This window comes from Dipodomys merriami, unplaced genomic scaffold (genome assembly GCF_024711535.1).
Source record: "Dipodomys merriami isolate MVZ:Mamm:240054 unplaced genomic scaffold, mDipMer1.0.p SCAF_298, whole genome shotgun sequence".
Classification (NCBI taxonomy): Eukaryota; Metazoa; Chordata; class Mammalia; order Rodentia; family Heteromyidae; genus Dipodomys; species Dipodomys merriami.
The window spans coordinates 966,188-985,097 of NW_027204470.1; the positions used below are offsets into that span (position 1 = coordinate 966,188).

General features: G+C 37.3%; 1 non-coding gene across 1 annotated transcript; it reads right to left on the reverse strand.

Annotated features, from left to right (window-relative positions):
* Positions 1 to 18,136: 18,136 nt before the first annotated feature.
* On the reverse strand, positions 18,137 to 18,243 carry LOC138839222 (U6 spliceosomal RNA). Its single transcript, XR_011375917.1, has one exon. It is a non-coding gene; the product is annotated as a U6 spliceosomal RNA (small nuclear RNA).
* Between the last annotated feature and the right edge of the window lie 667 nt (positions 18,244 to 18,910).

Genomic DNA, 18,910 nt, shown 5'->3' on the forward strand with positions numbered 1-18,910 from the left:
AGGGTCAATGTGAGGATACCATGTTGTGGGCAAATAAAGAACTAAGCTTTTCGCAGGACGTGAGATCCAGCCCCGGGAGTGGGAGGGGGAGAGCACAATACTCATCTACTCATAAGCTGAAGGTAGTCTGCATATTTGTATACAGTAGGAGAGATGGTGACCTGTGATGGAATCCAATATACCCCATGACTACCGATTCTTGGATCTTTCCCCATGCCTCCATTTCATGACTGTGATGATTATGGTCATGCTTCATCAACTCTTCATGAAAAATAATCGATACCCCATGAGTCTTGCCTATCATTTCCTACTTGCATCCTGCAGAAGGTACTCATTCAAAGATGAGATTGATCGAATTCCACGACCCTTCCAAGTGCTGGAAACGAGCATCTCAGGATCTCTCGCCATTCCCTCAATGGAGGGGGACGACCGGGATTCGACCTTGAGGTCTCCGATATCCTGTCTCCTTTGGGCTTCTCCGAGAGCCAGCAGACCTTCAGCCACACCAAGTCACCTTCACTCTACAGGCTGCCGATTTCGAACCCAGCATGGTCACCATGCAAAGGAAAAAATGAACATAAATGCACCAGGTGGGACTTTCCGCCACTTTTTTCCCCTCGCGGCTTTTTTTCCTGCAAGTCCTGGGGTCCTAGGATCCTAAGATGGGTTGTAGGTCCAGAGGCTGCAGCCTAGGATTATCAGAATTGAGGCAGAGTTGCCACGACTTGAGTTCAAGCCCCGAGTCTGGTTAAAAAAAAATACAAAGGAAGAATCCTAGCTCAGAATTCACTCCATTTTACTGCCAGAGCTGGGATTTGAACACAGTTCTGGGTAGCTCTGTTGCACTGTGAGGGAAGGGGAAGCTCACCATCCTTGAAGAATACAAGGTCAGGCCTGGTCCCAGGGCCTGAAGTGAAGCCCCAGCACTGGCAAAAATCATATGCCCACCTACTTTACACATAGGATCTCTATTTACATATATGTGGGGAATGCATCATGCTTTCAGTGTAGTTATTCATTTTATTGTGTGTCTTAGTCAGAGATGGATTTTGTATTTTATTGAGTAGGATGACAGATATAACTGTGTTGACATGGATGGGAACCTATTCCCATGTCTATAGAGTTATTTATGCCTTCTCCATCCTAGATGAGACCCAGGACTTTCACAGGAGAAGAAAACAGGTGGACCAATGGGCTTCTCACATCAGGATTCATGTTTCATTACTGTTAGGATTTGAACTCAGAACCTAGAAGGTCCAATTGGAAAAGGGTCAAGGTGAGGACACTGGCCTGTGAGCAACTGAGGAGCTAGGCCATTCACAGGACCTGACATCGAGCACCAGGGAGGACCAGGATAAGCATAAATTCATAATTTAAACATAGGATATACATTGATATACATGTGTAGACAGCATATTGTGTTCGGTGCACTTCTCCTTAATTTGTGTCTAATTCATGGAGGTATTGTGTATTTTACTGAGTGTGGTGACAGGTATAACTGTGCTGACCTGGATAAGGACCTGTTCTCATGGTTATAGGTTTGTGTATGCATTCATTCTCCATCCTTTCTGAGACCCAGGACTTCCACACGAGAGGAAAATAAATGCAACAATTGGCTTCTGACATCAGGATGAAATTTTTGTCAGGGCTGTCATTTGAACTCAGGTCTGTTTAACCCCATTGCACTGTGGGGGAAGGGGAAGCTCACCATCCTTGAAGACTAGAATGTCTGACCTGGTCTAAGGTCTGATTTGAAGCCTCAGTACTGGATAAAATAACAAGCCCACCTTTTTTAAACATAGGATCTCTACTTCCATATAGGTGTGGTATGCATCTTGCATTCAATGTAGGTTTTTTTTGTGTGTCTTATTCATGGATGTATTGTGTATTTTATTGAGTATGGTAACAGGTATATCTGTGCTGCCCTGGATGGCAACCGATTCCCATGATTACAGAGTTGCCTATATAGCATTCTCCATCCTAGCTGAGACCCAGGACTTTCACAGCACAAGAAAACAGGTGCAACGATTGGCTTCTTACATAAGGATGAATTTTTGGTAGGGCTGGGATTTGAACTCAAGGCCTAGCAGGCCCAAGTGGTGGATGGGTCATGATGAACACACCAGCCTGTGAGCCACTAAGCATCTAGGTTGTTCCCGGGACCTGAAATGGAGCCTCGGTGGGGGCCTTTATAGTCATAAATTCATAATTAAACCAGAGGATCTCTATTTCCATACATGAGTGGGCAGCATCTTGGGTTTGGTGTAGTCATTGTCGTTTCGTGTTGTCTTATTCACAATGTATTGTGTATTTTCCTGAGTATAGGATGACAGATATATCTGTGGTGACCTGGATGACAACCTATTCCAATGAGTATACAGTTGCCTATGCATTCTCCATTCTAGCTGAGACCCAGACCTTGCACAGCACAGAAGAACAGGTGCAATGACTGGTTTCTCACATCAGGGTAAATTCTTTGCAGTGCTGGGATTCAAACTGGGGCCTAGGTGGCCCAACTGCCCAATGGGTCCATGTGAGCACACCAGCCTTTGAGCCACTATGGTGCTGGGCCCTTCCCAAGAACTGAGATCTTGCCCTAGGGAGGCCACAATAGTCCTCAAGGCATCACTGAAACATGGGATGTCCATTCATATCCATGTGTGGACTCTTGTGCAATAAGTATAGTGATCCTCTCTATTTTGTGTGCTATTCATTGATGTATTGTGCATTTTCTTGAGTATATGATGACATATATAACTGGGTTGACATGGATTACAACCTATTCCCATGAGAATAGGGTGGCCCATGCATTCTCCATCCTAGCTGAGACCAAGGCCTCCCACAGGAAAGGAAAATAGGTGTAACCACTGGCTTCTGACATTAGGATGAATCTTTTGACACTGCTAGGATCAGAACTCGGGGCCTAGCATGCCCAATAGGCGAATGGGTCCACGTGAGCACAACAGCCTGTGAGGCACTAAGGAGCTAGGCTGGTCCTGGTCCTGGAGAGCACAATAGTCATCCATTTATAAGCTCAATATATTATGATAATAAGCACATATTTCTACAGAGTAGGAGAGATGGCGACCTGTGATGAAATCCAATCTACGCTGTGACTACCGATTCTTGGATCTTCCCCTATGCCTACATTTCAAGACTGTGATGATTATGATCATGCTTCATCAACTCTTCATGAAAAATAATCGATACCCCATGAGTCTTTCCTATCATTTCTTACTTGCATCCTGCAGGAACTACTCATTCAATGATGAGATCAATAGCATTCCATGACTCTTTCTGGGTCTGAAAACGAGTGTCTCAGGATCTCCCGTCATTCCCTCAATGTAGGGGGGTGGACCGGGATTCGAAATTGGGGCCTCAGTTGCCTGGTTGGCCTGGGGCTCTTCCGATATCCAGCAGGCCTTCAGCCATGCCAAGTAACCTTCAATCTGCAGGCCGCCAGGTTCAGACCCAGCAAGGTCACCATGCAAAGGAAAATAAACAAAAATGCATTAGGTGGAACTTCCTGCCTCATTTTTCTTCTCATGGCCATTTTGTTGTTGTTGTTGTTTTCCTGCAAGCCCTGGGGTCCTAGGATTCGAGGATGCTCTGTGGATTCAGAGTCTGCAGCCTAGGATGATCGGAGCTGAGACAGAATTGTCTCTACTTGAGTTAAATCCCTCGCTATGGAAAAATAATTAAAAAATTTAAAAAAAAATATGAATGTAGCACCCTAGCTCAGAATTTGTGCCATTTTACTGCCAGAGCTGGGATTTGAATTCAGGTCAGGGCAACTCTGTTGCACTGTGGGGGAAGGGGCAGTTCACCATCCTAGAAGACTACAAGGTCAGGCCTGGTCCCAGGGCCTGGATTGAAGCCCCAACACTGGCAAAAATCATATGCCCACCTATTTTACACATAGAATCTCTATTTACATACATGTGTGGAATGTATCATGCTTTCCGTGTGTGTGTTAGTCAGGGATGCATTTTGCATGTTATTGAGTATGATGACAGATATAAAGGTGCTGACATGAATGGTAACTGATTCCCATGTCCATGGAGTTGCCTATGCCTTCTTCATTCTAGCTGAGACCCAGGACTTTCACAGGACAGGAAAGTAGATGGATCGATGTGCTTCTCACATCAGGATTCATGTTTCGGTACTGCTAGGATTTGAACTCAGAACCTAGCATGTCAATTTGCGAAAGGGTCAATGAGAGGACACAGCCTGTGAGCAACTGAGGAGCTAGGCTGTTCCCAGGACCTGATATCGAGCCCCAGGTAGGGCCAGGATAGGAATAGATTCATCCATGATACATAGGATCTATATTGACATTCATGTGTGGACAGTATCTTGCATTCAGTGATCTCCTTCTCCTTATTTTGTGACTAATTCATGGAGGTATTGTGTATTTTACTGAGTATGGTGACAGGTGTAACTGTGCTGACATGGATGAGGACCTGTTCCCATGGTTATAGGGTTGTGTACATCCTATCTGGGAGCCAGGATTTCCACACGAGAGGAATACAGGTGCAACAACTGGTTTCTGACATCAGGATGAAACTTTTGTCAAGGCTGTCATTTGAACTTAGGTCTGTTTAACCCCATTGCACTGTGGGGGAAGGGGAAGCTCACCATCCTTGAAGACTAGAATGTCTGGCCTGGTCCAGGGCCTGATTTGAAGCCCCAGCACTGAACAAAATAACAAGCCTACCTCTTTTGAACATAAGATCTCTGTTTACATACAGTTGTGGTATCCATTTTCCATTCAATGTAGTTATTTTTTTGAGTCTTTTTCGCGGATGTATTTTTTTGTCAATAAAGAAGCAACTTTATTGAGAAGGTTCCTACACTGACCGGCCAGGGCCGCAGCACAGACTCGGGAGCTGATATTGCGACCTTGTGTATATTATTGAGTATGGTGACAGGTATATCTGTGCTGCCATGGATGACAACCTATTAACATGGCTATAGAGTTGCCTATATAGCATTCTCCATCTTCGCTGAGGCCCAGGACTTCACAGGACAGGAAACCTGGTGGATTGATGGGCTTCTCACATCAGGATGAATCTTTTGGCAGTACTGGGATTCGAACTCAGGGCCTAGCAGGCAAAACTGGTGAATGGGTCAAGGTGAGCACACCAGCCTGTGAGCTCTAAAGTGCTAGGCCGTTCCCATAACCTGAGATTCAGGCTCGGAGTGGGGCTGGTGCACCATATTCATCCATTCATGAGCTGAAACTTGTGTGCTAATAAATACCTATTTGTATAAGAAAAGAGATGTGGCAAGTTGTGTTAGAATCCTATCTACCATGTGAGTACTGATTCTTGGATCTTTCCCAATGCCTCAATTTCCTGAATGTAAGTATTGTCACACTTCATTAAGTCTTAATTAAAAATTATCATTGTGCCAAAGGTCTTGCCTATCATTTCCTATGTGAATCGTATATTATCTTCTCAACTCTTCCCTAGACTTGAATTCTAGCACCAGCCTGAAAAACCTAACATTTATAGACATTTTAAATATATGATTTATACTTACATCTATATATTCAGTCTATATCGTGTTTGTTGGAGTGATTCATTATATTTTATTATTGATTGGTTTAGCATTTATTTTATGGACTATCAGTGCACCTATAACATTTATTACATTTATTCCAATCTATTCCATAGCATGTAGCTTTGCAGATATGTTATGTAGATCATACCTGACACCCACTACTTGCACAGAAAAGGAAAACAGGTGTCACACATGGAATCTTACACCAGAAAGAAACTTTTGGCAATGATGGGACCTAGACTAAGGGCCAAGGAGGCCCAATTCATGAATGGGTGAGTGTCATCACAGAGCCATTAGCCCATTCAACTGCCAAGTGGATCCCAGTACCTGGGATCAAGCCCCAGGTTTGGCCAAAATAGCAATAACTTTCTATGCAGATGATGGTATACAAATATAAATAAATTTAGATATTTAGATACTGTCAGAAATGTCTATCTGGTATTCAATGACATATATTACATTCCTATGGATTCTCAGGTCTTTAGTGAGGACTCCATCTAATCAATAGTGTTCTTTTAAAGCATAATAAACTATGAATTAAAATCAACGTGTCCTGTGATTATTGGGTCTAATTTTATGCTAGACTGATTGATGAACTACTCATCCAACCATGACATTGATCACATTCCTCAGCTGTTCCTAGGGACAGGCAATAATTTTGTAGGATCTCGAGCCCTTTGTAAGTGACATAACGGGATTCAAACTCAGGGCCTAGGTGTCCAGGTTGGCCTATGGCTTCGATGTCAGGCCTCCAGCCTTCAGCAATGCCAGGTGACCTACAGGTTGCAGCCTTGCCATTTGGACTGGGGATGGTCACCATGAAAGGAAGGGAAACCCAAGAAACCACTAACCATCCGCAGTTCACAGCTTTTTTTCGATGCCATTTTCATTTTGCTTTCCTGTCATCCCCTGAGGCTTAGGATCCCAGGATGGACTGTGGGTCCACAGGCTGCACCATCCCAGCCTAGGGTGATGTTAGCTGAGGCAGAGTTGCCACTACCTGATATTAAGCCATGTGATTGGCAAAAAAAGATAAATAAATAAATAAGAAAAACATAAAAATGGTAAAGGACTAATGAAGCTCCCTGGATTGGAATGTGTGCCCTTTTTTTTCTGCCAGGCCTGGGGTTTGAACTAGGAATCTGAGTAACTCTGGTGCACTGTGGGGAAAAGGGAAGTTCACCCTCCTGGAAGGTAAGAAATTCAGGACAGTTCCTACATAAAGAAGGACAAGAAGAACAAGAACTGGTTATATAAAATGCTCCCTAACAGAGAACAAAGTAAATATATTAAAAGTAGATGAGGCACAGCTCCTAACAGTAGGTGTATAACATAGCAGGAATTATTAGATATTTCACAGTCTCAACTTTCAATATCAATGAACTTAAAGTTCCAATTAGAAATCATAGATTAGATAGTAGTATCAAAAAACAATACACGTCCATCCAGTGTCCACAAGAGATATATTTTATTGACAAAAACAAACGTACTCAAACTGAAAGGCTGAAAGGAAAAATTTCAAGCAAATGGACAACATAAACAGGCCACAGTAGAATTACTAACATAAGATAAAATAGAATTCAAATTAAAATTAGTAGGAAGAGACATTACATTTTGATAAAGGCAACATCAATTAGGAGGATATAACCAGTTTAAATATCAATGCCCTGAATCCTGGACCACCACACATCATCAACAAAATACTACATAACCTAAACACACATCTTAACCCATCATTGTCATCCATGGATTGGTTATACTGGAAAAACTCAACCAAGAAACTGAAGACCTAAATAACTACATTGACCACCTAGCCCTAATAGACATCTACAGAATATACATTCAGTATCAGTTTATACATTCTTCACAGCAGGTCATGGAAGATTCTCCAAAACAGAACCTATCCTATGTCCAAGTTGAAAGAAAATTCTGTCCAAGTTGAAAGAAAAATTAATTGAATTCTCATATCTTGTCAGACCACAACAGAATAAAATTAGAATTAAACAGCTAAAGCAAAAAAAAAAGTCAAACCCATCAAAAGTGAACAACACATTGCTGTTTGACCAGTGGGGCACTGAAGAGATTAGAATGGAAAGCTGAACGTTTCTGGAATTTAACAAAAATGAACACACAAAATACCAGCTCCTCTATGACATATTAAATGCAGTACCAGAGGAAAATGTAGAACTTTGAATGCCTACATCAGGCAATTGGGGAAATCTCAAATCAGTATTTTAGTTATGTATCTCAAGTTCCTTGAAAAGAGGAACAAGTCCAAAACCAAGTAGACAGAAATAAATAACAAAATTAAATCAGAAATAACTAAAGACAAAGATCAACAAAACAGAGCTGGTTCTTTCAATAAATTAACAGACTTGACAGACCCTTATCATAGCTTACTAAAAAGAGACCTTATGTAGATAGAAAGATAAATAGAAAACATACAGATTGGGAGAAGATCTTTAGTTGCTCTGCGACACACAATGGCCTCATATCTCAAATATTCTAAAAGACTCAAAAGTTAACCCTCCCCCCAAAAAAACAAATCCTCAAAGAAACTACAACCCTCATAATATAAGTGGGCTTAAGATTTAAAGAGAGACCTCTCTGAAGAAGAATTATGAATGACCGATAGACACATGAAGAAATATGCAACATTTCTGTCCATAAAAGAAATGCAAGTCAAAGCAATATTGAGATTCCACCTCACCCCAGTTAGAATGACCATTATGAAGAAAACTAATAATAACAGATACTGGGCCGGTGGGCAATGTGGCCAAAAAGGAACATTACTGCACTATTCGTGAAAATGTAAACTTGTTCAAATACACTGTAAAGAAGTATAGAGGTTCGTCAATAGAGCTCCCCTATGACCCAGCAATGATGGATCAAGAAAATGTCATAGATATTCACAACAAAACTCTGTGCTTCCGTCAGAATGAATGATATTGCCCCACTTGTAAGGAAATGGAATCATATGGAAACATAACAAGTCAAATAAGCCAGACACAAAAAATCATAAGCTACATGTTTTCACTCATTTGGAAATGAGCTCCAAGAAATGGATACAAGATGATTGTATAGTGAACTGTTTTTACTTATTTCTATGTAGTTTTTACCCTTTGGTTTATTCCCTGTAGTCACTGATTTTGATTTCTTTACCCTTTGTCTTATACATGTTAATCTGATTTGGGGAAGGGAAGGGAAATCACAGAAATGGTGGGACAAAGATTAACCAAAGCAAGGAAGATATTCACTAGATACTATGTTAGAAATTAACTTTATAACTTTGTGGGTGTGGGGTGTCAGGGTTGAGGGAAGCAGGAAAAAATGGGGAAGGGATAACACTGTTAAAAATGTAGTAATTACTTATGTAACTGTAACCCACCCCTCTGTATATCACCTTCATAAAAAAATACCCAAAACAATAAAAGAACTCATACAAATAGAGAAAATTAGAGACAAAAATGAGACAACACAACAGATATAAGCAAAATTGAGATGGTTATAAGAGAGAACATTGAAAACTGGAGAAATTGATGCTTTCCTATACTCGATCTGAACCAAGAAGTAACACATAAGATGAAATTAAAATGTAATGTCAATAAATCACTTCCCATTCCAGAAAAATCTAGGACTCAATGAATTTATCATGAAATTAAGGCCTGCAAAGAATTTACAATACTCAGATCTAACTCTTCAATGGAATAGAAAGGGAAATGGAATTATCAAACACATTCTATGAAGCTAGAATTAGACTCTTCCCCAAATCACATAGGGACTCACCAAAGAAAGAAAACTATGAACCCAACTGTTTGACAAGCAGTGATGCAGAACTTCTCAAAAAAATTCTCACAAACCAATTTCAGCAGCTAACAAAAAAGTCATATTTTATAATCAAATAGGATTCATCCTAGGATACATTTGGATTCAATATTCTTGTCAGTAAACATCATACAAACCATCAGCAGAAGAAGGGACAAGAAACATGATTGTCTATAGGGATGTAGAAATAGCTTTTAACAAGCTCTAATACCACTTTATGATTAAAAGGTCTTAGAAGCTAGGAATACATGGAACATTCCTCAATATAATACAGAGCATGTATATGACAGATATAATTAGCATTTACCTATCTGTGGAAGCATGAAGACATTAAAATCAGGAATGAGAAAAGGATGTCCATTCTCTCTACTACACTTCAATATGGTAGTGGACTTTGTAGCAAGAGCAATATGCAAGAGAAAAACATAAATGGGATCCAAATAGGAAAGAAGTAAAATGATCCCTTTTTACAGATGAAATGATTCTGCATTTAAAGGATCCTATAGCTTCCTCCCTCAAGTTAGTGAAGTTGATGCTAAATTTCAGCAATGTAGCAGGGTATAAAACACACAAGAATCAGTAGTTTTTCTGTGTTACCAACAATGGAAAGATCTGGGCTGAAATCCAAAAAACAACCTCATATGTATTAGCCTCAAAATTAAATCAAATCTAAACAAAACAACAATAACAAAACTAGAAAGTAATTACTTTAACTAAAAATGTGAAAGACCTCTTCTCTGAAAACTTTAAAAATCTAAAAAGGGAAATTGAAGGAGTTTCAAAGAAATGAAAATCTTTTAATGCTTCTGCATGGCAGAATTTACATGATGAAACCGCAATACTGCCCCCAAGCAATTGACAATGCAATACTCGTCAAAATCCCAACAATATTATTCAATGCAGTAGAGAAAGCAATCCAAATTTAATATGGAATTACAAAATTACAGATGAAACAGTAGGCTTTCAAGTGAACTCATGGACCTTTACTCATCTTACACACACACACACACACACACACACACACACACACACACACACACACACACACACACACACACACACACATACAATGAAATTCTATTCACCCATCAGAAAGGATGACTTTTAACCAGTGAAATGCTTGGGAAAATTATACTAAGAGTATAGAGAACGAAATGCAGACTCAGATTAATATAGGTTTAATGGATTTATTCATTTATGATAGCTAGAAAATGCCCACAAATCTACAATTAAACAAGACAGATTCTACCTAGTCCCAGTTAGAATGGCCATTATCAAGAAAACTAACAATAGCAAATGTTGGCATGGATATATCCAATTGGGAACTCTATTACACTGTTAATGGGAAATTAAATTTGCTCAACCACTGTGGAATAATACAGTACGGAGTTATCTGAAAATCTAAATATAGATTTCCCATAAGACCTAGTAATTCCCTCATGGGCAGTAATCCAATAAATAACAAACAAGCTCACATGAAAGCTACTACCATAACGATTTTCAGAGCTGAGGCCCAGAGTTCAAGGAATGGAAAAAACTTACCACTGCTGGGTTTGTTTCCACAAATATGAACCTTTTGACATAAGATACCAAATCATTCTATTTGCAGTAGCTAGGATAGGAATTAAGTGTAGTGGGTGATAAAAAGGCTTCTTTGTTGAATGTTAGGAAAAGATGTAGGTAGTCCAAGAAAAGAGAAATTTTTGTTGTTGTTGTTGGTCAAGGGGCTTGAAGTCTGGGCTTGGGCACTGTCCCTGAGCTCTTCAACTCAAGGTGAGTGCTCTACCTCTTGAGTCACAGTGCCACTTCTGATTTTCTGATTATTAAGTGGAGATACGAGTCTCAGGGACTTTCCTGCCCAGGCTGTCTTTGAACCGCAGTTCTCAGATTTCAGCTTCCTGAGTAGCTAGGAGTACTGCTGTGATCCACTGGCACCAGGCTAAAAATGAGGAATTTTTAGAAAAGAAAACTTCAGATACCACTATTAGGATACTTCAACCTCAACTCATTTCATCAGACATTTGTAAATTTTCTCTTTTCCTTCATATAGGAATACTGCAGTCAATATCAACTCAGTTGTGGGACTAGATCAATTGTATGTAAATTGCTAGTACCTAAATCAAGAACTGTTACATCAAAACAAATGAAACTCTCATTTGGAATAATTGTTTTCTCTTTTTTATTACAAATCTTTGCTTGATTACTTCCTAATGTGATATTGGACCTAACAGAGTGATGATATTTTCTTTCCCTTCAGCAGTTGTCCTTCTTCCACATGTGGTCAAATATTTAAGATTTCAAAGATTTCCATTGATAATTCACTAAGCTGACATTTAAGAAATTGTGCTTTTCTGGAATTTGGTTTGCTGTCTTGTTCTTTCATACACAGGCTTTCTAAGATTTATTAGTTCTAGAAGAAATTCTACTTTCCATTTTTGGTATGACCAATTTCAGTCTCTCTCATCAGTCTTTAAGACCCTGTCTCTGGAGTCTAATTGCAGTCTGCCTCATAAAAAATTATATTAGTTATTAGCTAAATGACTCTCAGCTTCTGTTTCTTGCCTTCATGTCATCTGTGATAGCAGCCCTGACTGGCTGTGCTTACTGGAGTTTTTTGTTTGTTTTGTTTGTTTGTTTGTTTGTTTTAGAGGTCTAGGAATACTATTCAAAGTAGTAGCTTCTTTGGGCCCCAGTGATCCCTTGACCTATATTCAATGGGTTTTTCTCCTAAAGATACAAAGAACTGCTGACTAAATTCCTGTTTTAATTTTCTCAAAATGAGTCAATCTGGCATCCTTGCAAAGCCATAAGTAATCCTCTATAATCACTTACAGAAATGGTCTATCAAATTGGCTTTTCAGAGTTGAGTGTGAAAAATGTTCATTTCCAAGTCTCCACCACAAAACTGATCACATCCCTTGGAGGTTCCCCTTCCTTCCTTATCTTATGATAAATCAAACCATAATATTCTACAGTTGTGGTCAGCCTGGAGCACATTTCCCCAAGAATATTCTGTTGTGTATAAGAGGACCAACTATCAAAATAAAGGTGAAAATAATTGTCTACTACAGAATGATTTATTTATCTTGTTTATATCCATTGTTATTTTCATTACTTCCAACACATGGATAATTTATATTGGGATTAGAAAAGTGGCAAAGGATTAATGGAATAAACCTTCAGTTTACTTTCATATATCCAATATAATATACTTATCCCATTATGGAAAATTAAATTCAATTGTAGAAACAATGTTAGAAATATAAAATAAGCCTCAATACGTGTACTCTGGCACACATACACCATCTACTCAGAAATTCAGTCTCTTTATAAATATTTATTTGGTACAGAATAATAAAAATTTAATTAATGAATATGACTTTATGTGTCATCTGAAATACTCCTCGTGTACATAATTGTGTGTAATTTTATAGATTTCACCTACACAGGAATTTAAAATGCATGTAGAAATCAAATTTCCATAATTTAAACTAGATGAGAGGAATCATACCCTCATGTACTGTGTGGTGTAAATTTTCCCACAGTGCTAAACTTTTCCACCTAATACCGAGTCATGTGCAATAATTTATTATTTGATCTTAAGATGAGTGCTAAGTGTAGAATGCACTTTGAATTATTACAACAATTCCCAGAATTAAAGCAGTAATGATATATTATTTGTTTATATTCTAATGTTTCTCAATTTCACTATGCATGAAATATATTATTAAAATTTGTTTCACTTAATTCTTTTCTATAGCTGCTAAAAGTAAAATTATATATTAAATATTCAACATTAAGAAATCAATAATAAGTAATCTATTATTAAAATGATATAGTACTAAACTGTGATTTTAACCATAGTTCTAACAAATTGTGATGTAAACAACATTTAATAGACTTATGGGTTAAATTTTTAAACTTACCAGCTTGTTATTTGTTTCCTAATTTTGTCATTTGTTATTTTTGGTCCAAGTTGTCTCTTAATTGTTTAGTTTTCTATTTTATCTCTATTGGTTTGCTGATTGTGCATTTTGTTTTCCCTTTTTAATGAGTGACATGAGGCTGAAAATCTGTATGCTAGTTTATTACTTGCTATGTTAAAGTAAAATTACTGCTCTCCAGACATGTTCTAATCTTTGTATAGTACAGTATTTTCCCCAGTTCCATATCCTATATTGCTGCTCTCATCTATTTTATTTTATTTTTTATTGAAATTTTAGTGTCAATTTAATGTACAGAGGGGTTATAGTTACATAAGTAAGGTAATGTGTTCATTTCTTTTATAACTTTTTACCCCTTCACCCATTTTTCTCCCTCTTCCCTCCAAACGGCCCCTCCAAGATTATTTCCAACATGTTGTCTTGTGTATATCTCTGTTGCATAGGTTCCTCCTTTGTCCTTTGTCTCACCATTTTTTCCCATTCCCTTCTCTAGTTCAGATCAACATATTTACAATACCTAGGGTATTAAAATCAAATACAGTGACTACAGGGGATAAACAATAGTTGGGGAAAACACAAAAGGATGAAAAAGAATCACATAGTACATTAAGAACAACAACAAAGAACATGTCTTGGAATTCATTTCACTTAGAATCACGTTATATGGTCAAATGTACATAGCTATAGAGCTATTCTGCTCATCTACTAAACTTATCCTTGATATACACAATAATGCTCGCCAATTACCTAGTAATCCCACTTGTGGGCATTTAACCAGGTGACCACAAACAAGGCCACACTAAAGCTTCCAGAACAATTATGTTTATCACAGTATTATTTACCATAGGTAAGATATGGAATCACCCCAGATTCCCCTCAGTAGATAAATGGATCAAGAAAATGAGAAGCACACACGCACACATGGAATACTATGCTTCCATCAGAAAGAAAGATACCACCTCATTTGCAAGGAAATGGAAATTCTTGGGAAAAATCATATTAAGTGAAATAAGCCAGACTTAAAGAAACAGAGGTCCCATGGTTTTCCTTGTTTGTAATAATTAGTTAACATCAAGGATAACCTCATGTATTTTAATTTGACATTTTATTCTATGTTGAGCATCCAACATTATTGCCATATTGTTTGTTATTATTTCTGCAAATAGGCAGATATATATTTTTTAAAAATGTTCTTCTTATCCATTACTGAAAGAAGAACATCTAAAAGAGCAAACCCTACTAGGAAGAACAACTCCTACTTACTTAGCTTCATTCCTATGTAGAACCAGTGTTGTCCCTTGTATCCTCATGTCGTACCTTACAACTGTATTCCTCATCATCCTGTATATCTACTATCTTCTATATTGGGATCTAAATACCCCAGAAATTCCAATTTGCATTACTTTAAAAAAATTCTCTCTTAATGTTTGAGGTTGGTGTGTGTGTATGTGTGTGTGTGTGTGTGTGTGTGTGTGTGTGTGTGTGTGTGTGTGTGTGTATGTGTGTACAAAAATCAGAAGACAACATTTTTCCTCTTATAGAATACATCTTTGAGGCATTATAAGTTGTGGCTAATGGGAGAAGTCTCTTGCTATTTTAAGGATGAAACAGAAAAATATATTTGTGCATGCACACAGTTGCTTTATTAATCTGTAGTTGAATACTGAACTTCGATTTATATATTAGCTGTTGTTGTGAATAATGTGAATAACAATGAACTACAGATATGTTTATGAGTTACCCAGAGAGAAATAATCGCATGATTGGTGGGTCAGATGATATTTCAACTTTTCGTTAGAAAACGGCATACTAATTTCTACAAGGAGAATACAAACCTGCATTTTGACCACGAGTGTAGAAAATTTCCTTTTCTCTACACTCTCACCAGACATTATTATATTTTGAGTTTTTTTAAAGGGAAGGTTTTTACTGTGTGCAGTACCTAAGACTGGCCTTAGACTGAAATCCTTCTACTCCAAACTCCTAAACGCTTGGAATTACAAGTCTTTACCACCACATCTGGTTCCTTCGTTTTTTTGATAAGAGTTATAATAGTTATGAAGTAGTATCATAGTAATTTTGAATTACATTTCTCTAATGACTTCTGTTCACAAAGCATTAAGCCAGCACTGAAGTTTTATTAAACGCAACTTTTTAAATCGACTGGCGATATTCAGGGCTTTTTGGAAAACATGTCTATTCAGAACTTTTGTCCATTTTTAATCAAGTTTCTCGTTAATCTCATCTTTAATCTCTCTATACAAAATCAATAATTAATTCAAGGTAGTAGAAAGGAAAAAAATAAATTCCTAACATTTTTCAATTTCAATAACATGATACTGCTTAAATTATTTTCTGTTTATGCTTGAGACTTTATAACTCAATTTAGTTAGACCTTTTACAAGGCTATATGTGTTTTATTTATTTTACGTTGATGGTTCTTTATAAACCTGTGTGAATAATTTCCCTTGGTTTCTTTCTCTGTCATGTGGTTCAGATTTCAAAATGAAGAATAAATGGAAAGAAGCAAACAAAAATACAGTTCCTCTCATCTTATGATGCCTCTACAAAAACGAGGAAAGAGTTCATTTTTCTAAGGACATATGTTAGAATATCAAAAAGACAATTCATTCTTCTAGGTCTTCGTTATCTTTGTGATGTAACTTAAATGATGTAAAACACAATATACTGTTCAGATATTTTTATGTTTTATCAGGTTTGCACATCTTCATATGGTCTTCAGCTCAGTCTACAACATTCCTTGATGATTCTCTCCGTGATAGTTTTACACTACCAAAACATAAGATAATCAGTTTGATTTACAGCATGAGAATTTATCCACCTGGCTTCCTTGGAAGCAGAGCATGGTCAATAGATAACATTACTTCTGGTTGCTCACTGTATGTAATGGTTTCTCTAATACTTATTGTATTCTATTTAGGATTTAAAAAACTCTTGGCTCAACTCAAAGCACATTCATAGAAGTTTATTTTAAATATTTCATAAATTTTATGTCTCTTAATTCTTAGGATAACATTTGTTATAAAACTAACGTTATTACCATTTTAGTTTTGGGAAAAATTGTAATTAAAGACAGTAAGTGCATGGCCCAAAGACACACGGTGAGGAAGGAAATGATTCAAAGTTTCCAAAGGACTTTAAGCAATACAAAAAAGGTAGGTAAAATCCCTATATTTTCTTACTCTCTCAATTCAATAGTCATATTGTCCAAGAAATAATAGCATACCAAATAATGCTCATGGTGATTGTTTTCTGTCACATTTTGTATTCAACACAGACTGTGTTGGTGACATTGGGTTAGCATGCACAGAGCTGAGCCGATAAATTGAGGTCCAAATAGAGGTAAATTTCTTCTGTCCCACAGTTCCATTATCCTTTTTAAAAAGTACTGAAACTTTTAAATATCATCCCTTACTGTCTTTTAAGAATCCAAAAACGAAATAAATTCACACATAATCACTCCTAAAGGCTTTCAAAGTAGGAGATTATTCTGAAAGCCTTGTATTAGTTGGTCCCACCTGTAATCCTATCTACTCGGGATATTTACTCAGGAGCCTGAGATCTGTGGATAACAGTTGAAAGCCATTCAGGGCAAAAAAATCATGGAATTATTTTTCAAATTTTTTAATGAACTAGCAAAGAGCCAGCAATGGAGTTGTAGCTCATATTGTAGCTCAACAATCTAGAGAGGAAAGGCCTAGCAAGACCTTGAAACCCTGATTTAAAACTCTGAGCATGCCAACACACATGCATATGTGTGTGGGTGCACGCATGAGGTCACAAACACATACACATTTATTCATATTTGCTCCATTCTTTTACTCTCTCAATTCAATATTCATATTGAATATTGGGGTTATATTTACATGAGCAAGTTAATTAGTAAATTTCCTAATAAGCATTGTTATGTCCTCCTTCATATTTCCCCTACCATCCCTTCCCTCCCACATCCAGAATTATGCTCCCTTCCCCCTTTCTCCCCACCTAAATTTTAAAGTTCATTTTTCAACATAGTGTCTTGTGCATCTCATTGTTACAATGGGTCAAACTGTATCCTTATTTGAGCATTTTTTCCCCTTCCCCTCCCCAAATTAGAGAAGTGTACATACAAGATGTAGGGGAACCAACTTCAAATACAATGAAAACAGGGGTTATAGCGTGGAGGAGGAACATATAAAGAAACCAAAAATGACATAGCACATTATAAGTACGTTAGAAACAATAGCAAGAAACAAACCAACAAAAAAACTCGTGTCCTTATCTTGGTGTTCATTTCCCTTAACATATCGTATCTGGTCATATGCACATAGCTTTTGACCTTTTCTGCTTATCCCAGACATATATTCGTTATTGAAAATAAGGGAAACCATGGGACCTATGTTTCTTTGGGCTTGGCTTACTTCACTTAATATAATTTTTTCCAAGGCTTTCCATTTCCTAACAAATGGGGCGATGTCATTCTTTCTGACGGAGGCATAGAATTCCATTGTGTATATTTACCACATTTTCTTGATCCATTCATCTACTGAGGGGCATCTGGGTTGGTTCCATATCTTAGCTATGGTATATAATGCAGCAATAAACATAATTGTGCTGGTAGTATTAGTATGTTCTTGTTTGTGATCATTTGGGTAAATCCCCAAAAATAAGATTGCTGGGTCCTATGGGATCTTTATGTGGAGTCTTTTGAGGAACCTCCAGACTGCTTTCCAAAGTGGTTGAACAGTTTACACTCCCACCAACAATGCCGTGGGCACATGCCCTCCAGCATCTGTTGTTGTATATATATGGAACGATCCAGGAATTTGCATGTCATCCCTGTGCAGGGGCCATGATAATCTTCTCTGTATTGTTCCAATGTTAGTGTATGTGATGCTGAATTGAGTACAGGATATTTTTATATAAAAAGTGTAATTAATTTTATTAAACTAGACAATTCAGCAAAAAGTATGTTCAAAACAATTGTCATGAAATTTTAGAACCAAATATTTCTTACATAAACACACATTTAAGTATAAAGTCTAGATTGATATGTCAAAAACAAAATAATTCCAGATATTTGTTGTTCAAGAGATTTGTAGGAGGAGGAATTCAATTATTCTATTCAAGGCACCTGTCATAATAAACACTACAGCAAGTGTTAAGGTTTGTTAAAAGTTTTAATGTTTTAAATATGTTTAATTTTGGGAATTTGCTTATATATGCCAAAATTAGGACAGTTTGGCAAGTATAAACTTTTCTATAAAGTATTTAAGATTTATGGTAGCAGACATATACTACTAAGTATGTACATTTCAGAGTTTATAGAAACTTTATTAATGAGAAGTTCCAAAGTATTTGTGTAAAGAAGCAGAATGAAGAGTTAAGACTTTAACTACACAGTTTCTTTTAAAACTTCAGGGATTCCTAACTTTATTTGTTAGCGAGAAACAAATGATGATGTAAGCCATAAACAAATGATGAGATGAGCCATAACTGGTAATCTTAGTGGCTAATTTTAAAGACTACTCATATTCTATAAAACTCTTTTTGAACATCATAAACTGCCGGAGCCT